This window comes from Agelaius phoeniceus, chromosome 2 (assembly GCF_051311805.1).
Source record: "Agelaius phoeniceus isolate bAgePho1 chromosome 2, bAgePho1.hap1, whole genome shotgun sequence".
NCBI classification, from domain to species: Eukaryota; Metazoa; Chordata; class Aves; order Passeriformes; family Icteridae; genus Agelaius; species Agelaius phoeniceus.
In genome coordinates, this window is record NC_135266.1 from 4953386 (window position 1) to 4970615 (window position 17230).

Below are 17230 nucleotides of genomic sequence, written 5' to 3' on the forward strand. Positions count from 1 at the left end.
TTTCTGTCAGTTGAACACTCTTTCCCCCAGTTCCCTGTGGCAGTTCATTACCCAGGAGCCAGTGATAGATGGGCAAGAGAGAAGCTGATTGCCTCTCCAGAACCAGCATCCTGCTGGGGACCAAACTGGCTGTAACATGTTGGATTCCAGGGATTTGGGAGCTACATGTGCTTACACAGCTCTGTGTGTACGTTGAATTTTGAGTGCTGAATGTGAAGAGACACAATTGGTCCGTGCCATTACACAGTTGGCTTCCCCTCTCTCAATTATAAAAATGACATCTCTCCAATGTCTTTCTCTTAGTTATGTACACAGAGGTCATAGATCTGGGTTATGTGTGACCACTACAACAAGAATATGTCCTGGAGAGCCACAGTACAAGGGTTTCTGTTTGAAAAGAACCCTGATGGTAAAATCCCACATGAGCTGCACTGGTTTTTTCTTACAGCATCTTCCTTGGTGTGGTCATGGACCTTCTTGAGGGGAAAAAACCCACAAACTTTGAAAAAAAAAAAGGTTTTAATGGGCAGAACTACCCAGATCTACTGAGAGCTAATCAAGTAATTGCACAAAGGATAAAGATACACAGACAAATCTGGCTTTAAGCTTTTTTATTTTTATATTTTGTGATGTTTGTGTGTCTGAAGCATTATTGTCTGTATTTCACTAGCTGTGAGGGCTGATGATTCAGGACTAGGAAAAACTTATGTTGACATTTGGGCCTTAGGTTGAAATTGCCTTCAAGGTTATGCAGGTGTATTTTGGTGCTGGGCTAAAAGATTATGGCACTTATCTGGCCAATTAATGGCTAATTAATTAAAAGCACAGAAAATACCGAGAGTCTCCAAGTGGCATAGAAGAAGTCAGCTGGGGCATTTCAGTGTATGTGGCTGTTCTTTCTCCTCTTGAGGTCTCCTCCTATTTCCAGAGTAGCACAAAGTATCAGTAAAGTTGACTTTAAATACAAAAGGGAAGTTCCCTGTTGGAGAGGACATGGTGAAAATGCAAATTTCCCTTGGCATGTGGACGAGGAAGTGGGAAAAGGCAGAGGGTGTCATGCTGCAAGGATGGCATAGAGGGGAATTGCAGCTGGAACCTGACACACTCCCAGGAGAGTTTAGCATTTTCCAGGCTAATCTACAGTAGTTGAGGAATCTGACCCCTGAAATCTTGTCAATTGACTTTCCAGCTACTGAAGGGACATATTTTTTCCCAGGAATCTGTAGAAATGTGTGATGTACAACAGAAATTCTCTCTTCTCCCCTCTGACAGGCTGCTCAGCTGCCTGGAAATGGGGTTTTCCTCCCTTAAGCAGGAGGGTTTTTTGCATTTAAATTAGGACTGTAAAAGTTCTGTGAATATGGAAAGTCTCTTCATTGGAAACTATTTCACCATTGCTTCCCAACTGCTGCAGACCTGAGAGCTGCTCTGGTCTCATTTTGTTTTTTAGGACTACACTGGAAGAGAGAAAGTGAGAGTGAGACCTTGTAATTCATGGTGTATTTGACATCCTGTTTTAAAAAAAAAGACGATTAACAGATTTTTTATTTATTTTATTTCTTTAACTGGCTGCATCACTCTTGAAGACAGGCTGGCATGTGTGATAGTTTGGGTGTTGCCTGCCTTTTGTGTCTGAGACCTGCAGAAAGGCAGACCTGTCCATGTCAGCTTGTAAGAGAGAAATTCTCCACTGTATCTGCATAGAGCTGCAGTAACCAACGCTGTCTTAACAGTTTCTGTTGGCCAAAAATTTTTGAGAGAATATGTCTGGAATTATTTTGCTGTAAAAGCTAAAATGACACACTTTGTTCCCTTGTATGTTTCATCATTCCCTCTATTTTAGGTCAGATGATTCATCTCTGCATTACTGGTTCTGCATTTCCATTGCCTTAATTGGGATTTCAGAGTCATTGCAGTCTGTATAGAATTGTCAATGCTATTTCTAACAACATACAGATTTCTTCCTTCCCTTTATTCCTCATTTCCATGGCAGGGGATGTTGGAATGAGATGACCCTTAAGGTCCCTTCCAACCCAAACCATTCTGTGATTCTTCTCTTCCTCTCTCTTCTCTGCTAGCCCTGGTGCCCCCTCCTCACCCTCCTCAGTCCAGGTTTCTCTCCTCCTGTCTTTGCTGCAGCCCAGCTTTTTGGGGAGTGAGCTGGGTTTCACTCACTCTCCAGCTGAAAGCTGCCTCCTTTTCTTTAGCCACAAGTGACTCTTCATCTGTTTTAAGGTACAGCCAGGTATGTGCAAAAATCCTTGCAGGTAAAGGCTGTCAGGAGATGCCCTGGACCAGCACATTTACTGATTATTTCAGACACTACAGCAGCAGTTATTCTCATTTTCAGCACACACAAGGGGTGTCATGGTTGCTTTTCTTCCCACCTTTTCCCACCCAGGTGCCTGCAGACACCAAGAACAGCCCCCACCCAGCACAGGACAGCACTTGCTGCTGTGTACAGTGATTAAGAGCTGGGCTTAACCTAATTGCACCTCCATATGTCAGTAGGGTGCAGCTGCTGGGTGTGCAGAGACATGGCAAGTGCTGGAGTTAACCACAGCTTATCAGATCATCACTGGCCACCTCAACTGAAAAGTCTGGCTGGAAGCATGCTTGTAGCCAGTGGTGAGTAAAATAAAATACTAAGAAGAGTGTTTTGTATTTAAAAGTGCCATCCATGAGGCCTAATTGTTCTCAGATTTGTGTTCAAAGGCACTGTGTGCATTCACAGTTGAAAGGAAGCTTTTGGAAAGGAAGGAATTTGTCATTGCTACTCACAGAGAAACTTTCTGTTTGGGATTTTAAAATCCTGAAGCTAAAGAGGACGATTAATTACAATCATGTAATACATCTCTGCATGTAAATAATCCTCATTAACCCTGCACTAAATTTATAGCTTCTACTAGAGGTGTGCCTTTTCTGCTTGCTTGAAAGACTTAAACCTTTCAAAGTCATCTCTTCTCCAATTAAAACTTAGGAAAGAATGAGCATTTGCTCTCAAAATATTTTAAGCAAAAAAAAAAAAAGGTAATTAATATTAAAGTTTCCAGGACTGGGAGCTATAAATCCAAGAAAGAAGGAAAAGGAGGGTTATTTTAACCATGAGGGTTGTTAAGCACTGGAAAAATTAGCTGAGGGATGTGATGGCTTCCCTGTCACCACCACTGGGTTCCTGTGGCACAGCTGCTGCGTGTGCCCAGCGTGTTCCCCAGGTGTGCTGGGGTGTCCAGAGCCTGTGGGGAAATTTCAGCAGGGAATTTGCACCCCCAGATGTCCTTGGAGCTCCAAATGGGGCAGCCCTTCAGGCAATATTTCCAGGTGATGTTGAGTGGGCACAGCCAAACTCCTGATTCCTGCTAAGCTGCCCACTGATTGTTGTCACTCAGTAGCTACAGAGTTTGGTGAACTAAGGGGATTGGAGTGCCTTAAACTGCTGAAATTTCTGGACATCTGTTTAGCTTCAGGACTGGGCTCACTGGAATGAAACCTGGGTGAAACTGTGAGTTGTGTCACTAACGGATGACCTAAAAATAATCAATTCAGGGCATTCTCTCAAGATAGAGAAATAATTTTCTGTTGCCTGGCAATGTCTTTGGCACCGCATACAGAGCTGGGAGTTTATTTTATGATGCTGTGCAGAAAAATTTGTTTACAGTTTTCCACTGTGATTCCCCCAAGAGGAAGAACCCATGGCTCATACAGAGAGAGCAAACATTAATGACACCTTCTTTTCATCTTGGCAAATTTATGACCAAGTTTCCATTCCTCCTTCTGTATTTCCAGAAATATTCATGCAGAAACTTGTGTTGTCTCAATTCATCCTACTTATTTTCAGTGGGAATTAGTTTGAAACTACTCTGAACAGCTTATTATAGCACAATTTAAATTTTAGTTGATTTTTATGTACTCCTTTTTTTTAAATAATCTTGTCTTCACATGGCAAGCAAAAATATTTTCCAATTTTTTTCATGGAGGAATAAGGAATTTTCTAATGTGTTTCTAGATGACATTTTATTAACCATTCAGTATATTTGGTATGATTTAAAGGGAATGTTATTCACCCATGATGTCCTTTGCTTGATAGAAGAATCTGAAGACCCAATTTTCATAATATCCCCCAGGCAGGTAAGCTGCTGTACCCCCCCAAACAGCAGTATTTACTATCACTTGTAGGACTGGGATATTTTTGTGACTGAATTAAGCCCCAGCAACAAAAAAAAAAAAGAGATAAATTGAATGTTTTTGTTTTGGTTTGTTTTGGTTTTTTTTTTTTTCCTCCTGGAGTATACTGCTAAGAGTAGGACAGAAACCTCCATGGTTTCTTGGGGTGGAATAATTTTTTCATATGACCTGGGATGGACCCAGCCTGCATTTTTGGGGGAATACATTAGCACTGGAAAGAGGCTTGTATGAACTGACTCCACAAAGAAGGTCATGAAATAAATCACCCAGAGCTCTTCTGATGACAGTCACCTATTACACATTTAGAAAGCAAATGCCTGCTAAAATCAACAGTTTAAAATACTCTGAATTTCTTGTCTCCATTGGTATTTGAACATTTGGTCAATCCCTGTGATAACTGTAACCCCCAAATCTCCTTTTATGGTCAATTCCATTGGAGAGGATCCTGCCGATGGAGGGAGAGCTGATCAAAATTAGGCTTGGCTGGTGATGAGCTCAACAGAGCCAGCGAGATTTTGTCCTTGTTTTCCTTTTGTTTACATGGTAACAGTCTCTTTCCTCTTCCCATACAGATGAATGTCATGCAGCACAGCAGAGATGTGCTGCCCTTTGCTTGCCAGCAGAAGTTTCTAATAATTGAATCACTTGAATGCTGAAATTTAGAGGCAAGACTTCTCAAAGGAAAAAAAAATATTAATATGCAACCAGTTGAACTTTGTGGCATGTCAAGACCACCCTGTCACTCCTACATCTTAAAAGTAACTAATTCTTTTCTTCTTGTGGGAAAAGTGATGAAGTTGTCTAAGTAATCAAAATTCACTGTTCAAGTCACAGATTTTTTTTTTGCAGCATCTTGATGGTTTTAAGCATAACCTCAGCAGCAGCTTCTTTTCGTGTACAGGAAAAATAATTCAGACATCAAATTCAGACATCAGAAAAATATTCAGAAAAATAATTCAGACATCAAACTGATCATAATTCAGTCTGTTAAATACTTTTTGAAGAGGATAGATTTTGAACTGCTCCTTCAGCATGGAAAAACAGAATAAGTTTCATTTGTTTTCATAGCAGCTAATTGCATAATGTGATTTAGCTTGAATGCAGAGGGCTGGAAAGAATAAACAACTTAATAAGGTGCTATGGGACTTGCCTTTATGATGCACATGTAAAGACTTGTTAAGGATAGAGGCTTAAAGTAAACTGATAGATAAAAGCTTCTACAGGGTGTTTACAGCATCCAGCTCAAGCACTCCAGGTGCAGGGAGCCTTTCCCTCCTCATGGATTGCACACAGTTACAACCCACTTGTTTCCATTTCTTTCTTTTTTTTTTTTTTTCATCCTTATCACATTTGCTTTCAGTAAAAAAATGTGATGCTTCAAGAATGTAATAATTGTGGTTGAAAAGTGAGGTTTGCAAGATCAAGTTTCAACAGGTTGATACAGTTCCATCGTATTAAATTGAAATATTAACAGTGTTGAATCAAACACAATTCCTCTTGCAAGGGTTGTATCTTTGCATAGATGTGTTTATAAACTTATATATGCTTTTTTTTGGTGCCTGTATGTAGTTGTTTAAATATACAAAGCACATATGTTTGTGTGTATATGTATACTTATATAGACATGCATATATATAAAAATAAATGTGTATAATGGCAAAGACATGTAAAGGAACAAACCTAAGCAAAAATATTAATCTAACTTAATATTCAGACTGATAGAAATGTAAAAAGGTGGAAGACAGAAGAGGGCCTAAAAGTAAATGAGATGAAAAAGACCTTTCTGTTTAGATAATCATTAGTGCTGCTCGTAGGAATGCGGAAACGACTTTCCAAGTGGACCCTGAGTTATGTGCATAACCCTTGCCCTTTTGGGAAAACAGGCCTCTCAAATTTATTTTTATACAAGTCTAGATAGAAAACCAGCCCATTTTGTTAGGGACAAGGTAGTTGCATAATGTAGGCACATGATTCTTCAAAATGTGGATGTTTGCTTCTGAAAAAATGAAGCTGGGCTTCCCATTTTTGCTGTTGGTGCAGCAGAAGGGAATACAAGTATTAATGGAATTTGACTTTGCCTACTCTTGATCATGTCTGCCTTGGAGTGTGTTTCAGCAGCATCTGACAAGCAAAAATGTTCTGACTAATCCTTCTTTTTTCTGCCTCAAGGAGCAGAGAATTACACACATTTTTTTCAGGTGAACATCATCCTTTGTTGTGCATTGAACTCCAGGTAATTTGCTGAGTTTTTGGCTGAGTTTTGTTCCTGGCACTTGCTGCAGCTCTTCAGAGTGCAAAACTGCCTCAGCCATGCTGGTTTTGACATGGACATGTTCCTTTAGTTGTGGAGCATATGAGAAATCCTTTCTTACTGGACCCTTGTTATCCATAAAATATCCTTGTTACCACGAGGATACTTCTCCCAGCATGAGGTTTCCACCTTGCTGGTGAGGAAACCTCTTCTCCACATCCTGAGGAAGCGTCAAATACCGGCACTGACATCAGGGTGATTTTCTCAGGCTGATGATTAAGGTTTTACCCATCTGCTGCTGTTTATAAGCCCTCAGGGCTCATCCTGTGAACATTTCCAGTGCCTAAAATTGTCTTAAGTATTTTTGTCCCTTTTGCTTCTGGAAGGACAAGGCCTATCAAAACCACATATTTTGCAAGCAGGGAATGATGCTGCCCCTCAATGTTTTTCCTTTTGGTTTGAAACAGGGGCATTCAGGCCAAGTGTTCATTTATTCTCATCATCAGCCAAGCTTTTGCATTCTTATTTAAGCAATAAATTGCAGCAAAGGCATGGAAGTTTTGTAGCCTGTCCTAAAGCCTTTTGTGGCTTTCCCAGTGGGGCCCAGTCCATCCACCCCATCAGATCTCTGAGAGGAACAGTGAACCAAACAAAAACGTGGTAGATACAAACTTCTTTCATTTGCCTCCCACTTTTCAAGGCATGCACATCTCTTATCTCTCATTAAGCTGATTTCACTGATTCAGGTAATTAAATCAGCAGGGTTGCCTTTTGGAGGAGGCTGACACACCCTTGGCTCCCACCTTTTTTCAAATAAGAATTTGAGGCTTTAGATCAGTTTGTGAGCTCTGTCTCTCACATTGGACAATACTGAGTAGTTTTTAGAATATGATAGAAACTAATTGCAAAGATGGAGAGCAATTAAATATGTGTGCTGATTTATACTTGGCATTTTAGTGATAAATGAATGTTAATCACAGCAACAGTCATGCTCTCATCATCTCTTAGTGGCAGCATTAGCATTATTGTATCCATAAACAGAAATTCCTGTCATTTTCAGCAGCAAATAACAAAGAAAATCCTCCCTGCCCCAGAGCTCTTGCAGTCCAAATATCACAAAGGACAGGGTTGTGTGTCTCCTTAACCAAAGCCAGATGTTTGATTTCAAGGAGGGAATTAAAATCTATTTTCACTAGGGATTTTTTTCTCATGCAGAAGGTCAGCATGGGAGAAAGCATGCAGGAAGTTCCCCTACTGGCATTTGTGCTAATTAAGGGTGCAGAACAGATTCAGTAAATAACCCACTGCTTTCTCAAGCCAATAAACATTTTGAAAATCATCTTGTGAGCTTTAAATATCCACTCTCAATATCTAACAAAATAAGTTTTGTTGTGGATTTTTTTTTCTTTTAGTTAAATAGAGTGAGATAATTTTAGTTGGGTTTTTTGTGGAAAGAAAAACCATGAAAATTACTTTCCTCCTGTTTTACGGTGCATGACCACATATTTCTCTTCACCTGAGAATGCCAAAACCTGGTGTGAAGTCTCTTGGCATTCCAAACATGGAACATCCTTGCCAGGCATTTCTCATTTTTCCTGATTAGCTTTGCAAAAAAGGTGATAGATGGTTTCTTTTATGGGTTACCAAACCAGTGATGCAATATATAATCTTTATTCCAAAGCATTTACATTTCTGCTTCTCCTGTCAGCACTCTGGTACCATAAAGAAACTGCCAACGTTTGTGTCAGCACTCGATGCTGTAAGGAGGTAGGAATGATTTTCTTTTCCTGAGTACCTGGAAAATCCAAGAGTGCTGCCTAACTGAGGCAGGGGCTGCACTTTGGAGAGGATGTGGAACGAGCAGGAGATTTCTTGGCATCAGAAGTGGAAATATCAGTGCTGAGAAACTCCTGGGAGACAGAGGCTCTTCCCTGGAGTGCTGTGAAACTCCTGCTCCGAGCATGGAGCTGCACAGCCCTGGAGGTGCCTTCCTTGGGAGACACCTGTGGGCTGCTGCTGGAACCCTGTTGGATGCTGAGAATTTTAAACTTTATGTGCTTAAAGACACAGACCCACGAGGGAACACTGCAATTGACCTGAGGCTGTGGAGAGGACTTCCAAAACTGATTGATAGCACTGGGATTATGGGTGTGTAGTTGGTTAGGGGTGTGTAATATCACAGGGTGGAAAACTTAGAGTTTGGGGTTTTAGAATATAGAAATGAATATGAAGCAAGATGGAGGTTTTAGGGTGGAGGCAGGTTGTTCTTCTTCACCTTCTTCTTCATGGGTTTGGGTGATGTTTTGTAATTGGACAGAAGAGTCCTCACTGTGGGCTTTGAGGGATCAGTTATTGGGTTAAAAGGGAAAATAATTTAGGTGTCATTTCTTAATTGGATAGTTTAGCCTTAAAAGACCTTGTAACAAGAGATGGTTAACCATTTTGTGCCTTGCTAATGAAAGGCTGCAGAACTCATGGTTGTGAGGCTGTTTCACTGATAAGAAACAATAAACACCTGAGTCCAAACATGAAACACCATCTCAAGTGCCTTCAGTCCCGACCCAGAGGAACCCACAGGCCACTCTTGGACTTCCACTCTTCCCCTGCTCAGCTCCCAGGTGCTGATGGAACAAACCCTGTTGGGAGCTCTGTGCAAGCTGGAGCTCTGCCCTCCTGTGTTTCAGCAGATGCTGCAGAGCAGCTCGGTGGTGAAACCATGGCAAGAGCCCACGTGCCAGGGTGCAGAGAGCCAGAGCAGCAGCAGGAGCCATCCCCAGCCTGGCTGAGCCCAGCACTGCCTTCTGGCAAGGCTGCATTGCTGCTCAGACTTGGCTTGTTCCTGACAGGCACCTGGTGCAGGGGTTCTTACAAGGAGTTGGCAGCCTTTATCTGGGGGGAGGGTGTGAGCAAGGCCGTGGAAAACCCAGAGATGCTTTAATTGCACGGATGATTTAGTATCAATCTAAAAATAAAAGAAATAAAGCAACAGTTACCCTTGACAGCCAGCCAGGATTTTCTTTTAAAGAAAAAGAAGAAAAAGAAAGGCATTTCTTCACTGTGAGATCTGTGAAACCACCAGTTAATTTTCTGTTTGTTCAGAATTCCCTCAGACACACAAATTGGGGTTCATAACTGATCTGGCCATTACACCTTGGCAGAAATATTAAAACATGTATTCTTATCCTTGCAGCCCAAATTTCCCTGTGCCTCAAACTTTCATTTCATATTGGCTTTAATAATTTGTTGTTTCAGTCATCTGGTGCTTTTCTGCCCACATTAAAAACTCCCCACTTCCTTTGTGCTGAGTAATCCAGTATTTGTTCTGGGTTAGTCACAATTACAGGTATGAACAGGGAGGAAAAAAGAAACAATGCACCTCCCCCAAACTACCTACTTTGTTCCTCCTTCCAAACAAATCCATTTAAACGTTAGTGTCTTCCAACCAGGTTAAAATGTGCTGTTTTTTTGCAAACCTGACTGAATTCCTTACTCAGTATTCACGCAGTAGGAGCAGGATGCTATCCCACACCTTGTCTGTATCTTAGGATCCCTAAATCCAGTGTTTCTGCTTTGAAGGGCTCCTCCTTCATGGGCTGCTTTTAGTTGAGCTGGCTCAGGAGCAAAACAATGTGCCTTTAGGTCCTTCAAAATGAGAATCTTCCTAAAAACATTTAAATTTAATGCATCAGTAGAAGCTCTGACACAAATTGTGAAACAGGTTCTGGGGTTTTGACTACAGATTCACCTCTGAAACAGTTTAGGAAAATCTCTCATCAGAAAGGTGTGCTTGGGTCTGTGTCTATGTGTCTGTAACTCTTAGCTGGCAGTGAGGGTTAAACCTTATGCTGACCAACAGCAAAAAGCAAATAGTGTGTTTTGGTTTCAGATCTGCTGAACAGGGGCAGGTTTTGCATCTGTGTGCAGGAGACTCATTCACAAGTGGAATTTCCAGTTGCATGCAAAGTCATGTGTCCTTCCCATCTGTATCTCAGCTGTGTCAGAGAGGATTTGGAGGGATAAAAAAGGTGAAGTCATCCTTTTCCCAAGAGGAGCAGCAGGTGCCTTCAGTCAAAATCGGGTTCCAGGCAGCAGCAAGGGCACAAGCCAGTGAAGCAGGGCCAGGTTTTTGGGCTGGCCCTGGTGTGGGCTGTTTGTGAGCCCTGTGGCATCCATGGGGAGGTGGGATTGGTGCCAGGGCCCATTCCCAGACCTGCAGGGATCTGATCAAGTGGGATTGGTGTCAGTGCCCATCCCCACACCTGCAGGGATCTGATCAAGTGGGATTGGTGTCGGGGCCCATTCCCAGATTTGCTGCAGGGATCTGATCAAGTGGGATTGGTGCCAGGGCCCATCCCCACACCTGCAGGGATCTGATCAAGTGGGATTGGTGCCAGGGCCCATTCCCAGATTGGCTGCAGGGATCTGATCAAGTGGGATTGGTGTCAGGGCCCATTCCCAGATTGGCTGCAGGGATCTGATCAAGTGGGATTGGTGCCAGGGCCCATTCCCAGATTGGCTGCAGGGATCTGATCAAGTGGGATTGGTGCCAGGGCCCATTCCCAGATTGGCTGCAGGGATCTGATCAAGTGGGATTGGTGCCAGGGCCCATTCCCAGATTGGCTGCAGGGATCTGATCAAGTGGGATTGGTGCCAGGGCCCATTCCCAGACCTGCAGGGATCTGATCAAGTGGGATTGGTGTCAGGGCCCATCCCCAGACCTGCAGGGATCTGATCAAGTGGGATTGGTGTCGGGGCCCATTCCCAGACCTGCAGGGATCTGATCAAGTGGGATTGGTGTCGGGGCCCATTCCCAGATTGGCTGCAGGGATCTGATGGCTCAGCAGAGCCAGGACAGGCTCAGTCCCATCAGCAGCTGCTGGCACAGGCCAGATCCCCACCTGGATGGGACCTGAGGTGGATTGGTCCTTGTAAGCCCTGGGGGATGCTGAGCAGGAGAGCCTCTGTCTCTCCACCCAGTAAAGCTCCACAGCAAAGGGCAATTCCCCCTTCCAGGCTGCTTTCCCTCAAAACCACCTGGGTTTAGAGCTAAAAACAAGAAGCAGGCCACGTAATGTCTGAGCTGGGATTTACTCCCCTGCAGCACTGCCAAGTCACAGATGAGGTCTGATCAAGCCTCCTCTGGTGCCCAGCTCGTGTTGGGGATGGGATCCTGCCCTGGAAGTGCTGGAGAGAACAAGAGCTTCCCTGTGCTGGGATTGCACAACCTCCTCTGTCAGAGGAGCAGGGCCAGGCAGAGCTTCAGCCTGACCTCTGCCTGACTCATGTTTTTTCCTCCTGTTACCAATAAGAACTTTTTCCTCGTGAGTCACTTTGAAACAGTTTGTGTGTGTTCAGGGAAAAAAAAAACCAAAACCAAAGCAACAAAACTCAAAGATTTTCCTGAGGAACGGTTTGTTGGTGAGACAGAACAAATCACTGGGTACTGTCAGGGACTGTTCTGCCTGCACAGTTCACTTAATGAGCTCCTAGTGCTGTCAGGGATTTTTTTATACTGTCATTTGTGTATGTCCCTTCCTTTTAATGCTTTCTTCTCTGAAATGCAACAGTGAAAAACACAAGTGCTACTCTTCCACTCTTTGGATTCCTGAAGCTCAGGGAAACAATGACCCCTTCAAAAACTTGCCAGTTTAGCTGTGTCCATCCTAACACAGACGTAAAATATGCTGGCAAAACTGTACTTGTTCTCTTCCACTTTCTTCTCAGGTCACAGAAACAGGAGCACATTTATAATGTTGTAGCTGTGACTCTTAAAAGGTCTGAAATATTGGGATTTCTGCCCCCTCCCATCTCCATGGCTTCCTTGCAGAGGCAGATTTGACCTGTGTGACTCACAGCCCAAGAGCTCTGTGGCAGTGAATTCAAGTCCCTGAAATCACAGCCAAGTGTTTTAACTCTGAGAGCTGAGTGGTTCCTGAGAAATTCTTTTCTCTGCAGGGAGTCAACAGTAAGGTGTTCATTGTATGTATTCATTTTCAGAAGCAGGAATAAGTTTGTATCCTGATGGCAGGAATGATTTGGTTTTTGTATTTGGCTGAAAAAAATTTACTTCTGGCTAAGTCAGCTTGTTCCTCTCTTTTGAGGACCCACTGGCCTTGCTGATTGATTTAAGCCAGTTTTGATAGATCAGCTGCAGACTCAAAGACATTTAAGTTTCTGTGGTTTTGGTGAAGTTTAGGAATATAAAATAGGGAAAAAACCTTAGTACTGCCCTACTCAGGGAAAGACTGGCTTGAGCTCAACCCTTGCTAAACATCTGAAATGCCACAGCAGGAGCAGTTTTAAGACTGCCCTGATGGTGAGACAAAATTCACTGGGCACCAGAAAATGAAGTCATGGTGCAGAAATCAGGTGGAAATCAGGTCTCATCTGAACTTCTTGTCACCTTCGTTGGCTGAGTGGTTTTGCCTTTGCCTTCCTGTCCTGGATTTGTTCATTTCCACCGTGAGATCTTCAGGACTGGTGAATGGACTCCATCCATTCCCACAGTGGCCACAGCCTGGACTTCCTCAGACTGACAGGCTGTAATCAGGCTGAAACTGTGTGAGCCTGGTGAGGTCTCTGAGTATTTACTGACAGCTGATTTTGAGAGGTTTTTGAGTGGCCAGAAGGTGAAGGAGGTGGTTCTGCCCCTCTTCTCTGCCCTCGTGAGACCCCACCTGGAATTCTGCATCCAGCTCTGGGATCCACCAGACAAGAAGGATGTGAAGCTTTCAGGGTGTACCCAGAGGAGCCCACAAAGATGATCAGAAGGCTGGAACACCTCTGCTGTGAAGCCAGTCTGAGAGAGCTGGGGTTCCTCATCCTGGAGGAAAATGGCTTTGGGGAGAACTTGGAGCACTTTTCAGTGACAAAAGGGGGCTTATAAAAAGGAAGGAGATATTTTTTTTTATATGGCCAAATAGTGAGGGGGAAAAGGGCAATGTTTTTAGCCTGAAGGAGGGCAGGTTTAAATTAGATTTATGGAAGAAATTCTTTACTGTGAGGTTCTGGCACGCATTGCCCAGGGAAGCTGTGGATGCCTCATCCCTGGGTGTGATCAAGGCCAGGTTGGGTGAGACTTGGAGCACCCTGGGATAGTGCAAAGTATCTCTGCCCAAGGCAGGGGTTTGGTACAGGATGAGCTTTAAGGGTCCTTCCAGCCCAAGCCATTCTGTGATTCCATGATTCTGGGTTAAATGATTTAATAGTTCTCAAGCTTTAGATCCTATTCATCTACAGGAAGAGGAGTAGGACCAGCCAGGTGCTGGCTCCTGAAGCACAGAGCAGTTTTTTGTTATATTCCCAGTGATATATTCCTCAAATATAAATTCCCAACGAGCCCATAGCCCTGTTCCCCTTGTGCATATCAGTCTGTCCTGAAATGTCATGACCATTTTTTGCATCTGAAATAATGATTGCTTTATAGACAAAATAATACAAAACAAGAAAGAAATGTTCCAGCAATGACCCTTCTGTGTCAAACCCCTTGCCTAGAGAAGATCAGGATCTTCTAAGTGACTAATTAAATCAGAAGTGAATCTGTCTAAAGCAATAAATGCTGAAAAAGTATGATGAGAAAGCCTGCTGCCAGCCACAATATTTCAATTACTGACAGTACAGTCCAGGAGAGTCAAATCCCATCTCTAAAAATCTGCTTCTTGATCCTGTAACATTATCCACAAATGGATTTCAATGTGGCTCTTAGCCCTTCCTTGTACAAATGGCAAATTTTAGATCAGTTTAGACATTAGAAATGTAACTGCAGAAAGTATAAACAGCAGAGCTGGGAGAAATGATCAGCTCCAGATGACTGTGCCAGGAGCACTGGGATGAGCTCCTTCCAGGCTGGAGTCCAGCTCACTTCCAGCACCACATAGCCAGGGCTTTGATTCTCAACATCTCCTTTTCCTTCTCTATTCCTGTCCTTCCTCACCACCAAAGAGAGAGTGGGCAAATCTTCTGCTGGAGTCCTGAGACACAATCACAGAATCATTTAGGCTGGAAGAGACCTCCAAGATTATCAAGTCCAACTTTTGACCCATCCCCACCTTGTCCCCAGCCCAGAGCATTGAGTGCCACATCCAGGCCTTCCTTGGGCACTCCAGGGATGGGCACTCCAAACCTCCTGGGCAGCCCCTGCCAATGCTGACAACTCTTTCAGTGAAGAAATTCCTCCTGATGTCCAACCTGGACTTCCCCTGGAGCAGCCTGAGGCCATTTCTTGTTCTGCCACTTGTTCCCTGGGAAACAGCCAGCACTTACTTAAAAGGGATAAGGGAGAAAAGACCAAAAATTCATCTGAGAAATACAAAGATGGTAACTAAAAATGGAGTAATGTGCAGTCACCCACGCATGTACAGATGTTCAGTTATCCAAAATATTGATGAATCTGTAGATTCCTCTGTTGGCTTGTGCTGAGCAAGTGCAACTGATTGCAAAGAGCACGTGCTGCTGCAGGGGATGCAGGACATCATCCTAAACTTGCTGCAATTAATTCAGGACAAGAATGGGGCTGGAAGATGTGAAAAGGGCTGGACAGGACACAGTTTGCATCCTTAATTGCCTGAGTGGTCTTTTCCAGTGTCTGGATTGTTAAAAAGTAAATTGCTGTGAGCCTAACTGATGGTAACTGAAGAAATAATGCTGATATAAAGCAGAACCTCAAAGAATTTGCAAATTGCCAGGTAAATCCTGAAATACTCATGATTTCTGTAGCCATTTCTTGTTTGGGTTAACTGTTCACTGACTTTTCTCAAATTTTTATTTGAAAAGGAGGTTCTGCACATTCTGTATTTAGGAGCCATTGACTCACTGCCATGGAGGTCCAACTCAGATGCAATCCAATTCACATGTCAGTCTGGCATTACCTATATCTGAAATTGGACAAGACATAATTCTTTATGGGAGGGACCAAGTAATTTCTAAGGGTTTCTAAGGCTAAAGATCTGGTTTTTGTCAGTGCTAGCCAAAAAAATTTAACCAAGGTATTTTTCCTGAAAATTTAGATAGTTAAAAAAAAATACAGATCATGACGAGAAATATTTATATTTGACCATTGAATTTCACTGGTTTAGGTCCTCTTTCTTGTGATTATTTATTTATTAGTCTGGTTTTTAAGTCAGATGGCATCCCCTGCCCAGCCTACAGCCAGAGGCTTCTTGCTGCCTTCCTGGCAGGAGATGTAAGGGGTGCATCTTGGATACAGCCTGGCAAGACATCCTGGTGCTAAGGTGCACATTCTCCTTAGAGCAGAAATGTTTCTACATTGATTCTTTTTTTCTTTTTAATTTTTTTTATTGAAGCACTCTACAATACTGATTTTTTTTCCTTTCTCCTGGGAAAGCTTTAATTTTCCATTGTTTTTCTTGCTTTTCATTTTCTTTTCCCCATGATAAGCTTGATATTTGATTTTCCAAGCCAGAAGAACAGCTCACAAGTGCCTCAATGCTGCTCCAGGCCCCATCTCTGCTCCCTGAATATTCACAAATGAGAGGGTCTGTGCTTCCAGGTCCCTTTCACTCACATGAAATTGTCTGCAACGCTGTGAAACGCATTGAAGTGTTTTTCTGAACATATTGCCTCAGCTCCAAGAGCTGTACCTGTGATTTTTCCATCCTTTAGTGTCAGCTCCTCATAAAATATCATCCTGTGTTCACTCCTTGTCTCTGCCTGAGCCAAGTGACATTGCACTGAAGTTATTGTCATGTGCTGCAAAGCTGGAGGCACATCTATCTTGGGAATGTGCCTTGATTATTTAGACAATGAAAAAAAAAAAGGATTTTTGGTTTTTCAGACCTGATTCATGCCCTGTTTAACAAGGCTCTTGATTGCCTGGCATTGCTCTGTCTTAGGGGATGCTGGAATTGCAGTGAAATGAGGAACACAGTGACAAACAGCTTAAACTCAGGAATAAACATGCACAGAGAGATTTGCTTTTACTCTTAGTTTGCTTTCAAAATACAGAAACAAAGTCCTTCAGAGTAATACCACCTGATGTGTGGACAGGAACTGAATTCAGGATGTTTATACCTTGTGACCGTGTTCACAGGGGTTTCAGGATGAGGGAAGAGATGAGGATCTGACTCCATGTTTCAGAAGGCTGATTTATTATTTTATGGTATATATTACATTAAAACTATACTAAAAGAGTAGAAGAAAGGATTTCATCAGAAGGCTGGCTAAGAATAGCAAAAAAAGGAATCATAACAAAGGTTTGTGTCTTGGACAGAGAGTCCGAGCCAGCTGGGCTGTGATTGGCCATTAATTAGAAACAACCCCATGAGCCCAATCCCAGATGCACCTGTTGCATTCCACAGCAGCAGATAACCATTGTTTACATTTTGTTCCTGAGGCCTCTCAGCTTCTCAGGATGAAAAATCCTAAGGAAAGGATTTTCCATAAAAGATGTCTGTGACAATATCTGGTTTTTGAGGTGTGTCAGTCTGGCTCTCAGATGTTGAGTGTTTAAGGGGTGAGAGGGAATAAATGCTCTGAAGGATGAACAGGACTAAAGCAGAAATTTAAAATGCCATTTTTCTCAAAGTCAGGCTGGGGGGAGCCAAGTAGAACAGGCAGAAGAGGAAAATTCCCTGGAGGGAACACAGAGGAGAGAGAACCAGCAAAATTCCCAGTGGAGATATTTGTTTCTGTTGCCAGCAGTTATCACCTCCCTGCAAAAGGAAAAAACCCAGAGCACCTTTTCCCCTAATCCAAAATACTACCAGTGAGGACAGCCAAGCTCTGCCACCTTGGAAACAAAGAGATAAGGAAGGTTTATCTAGGATTGGCCCTGCA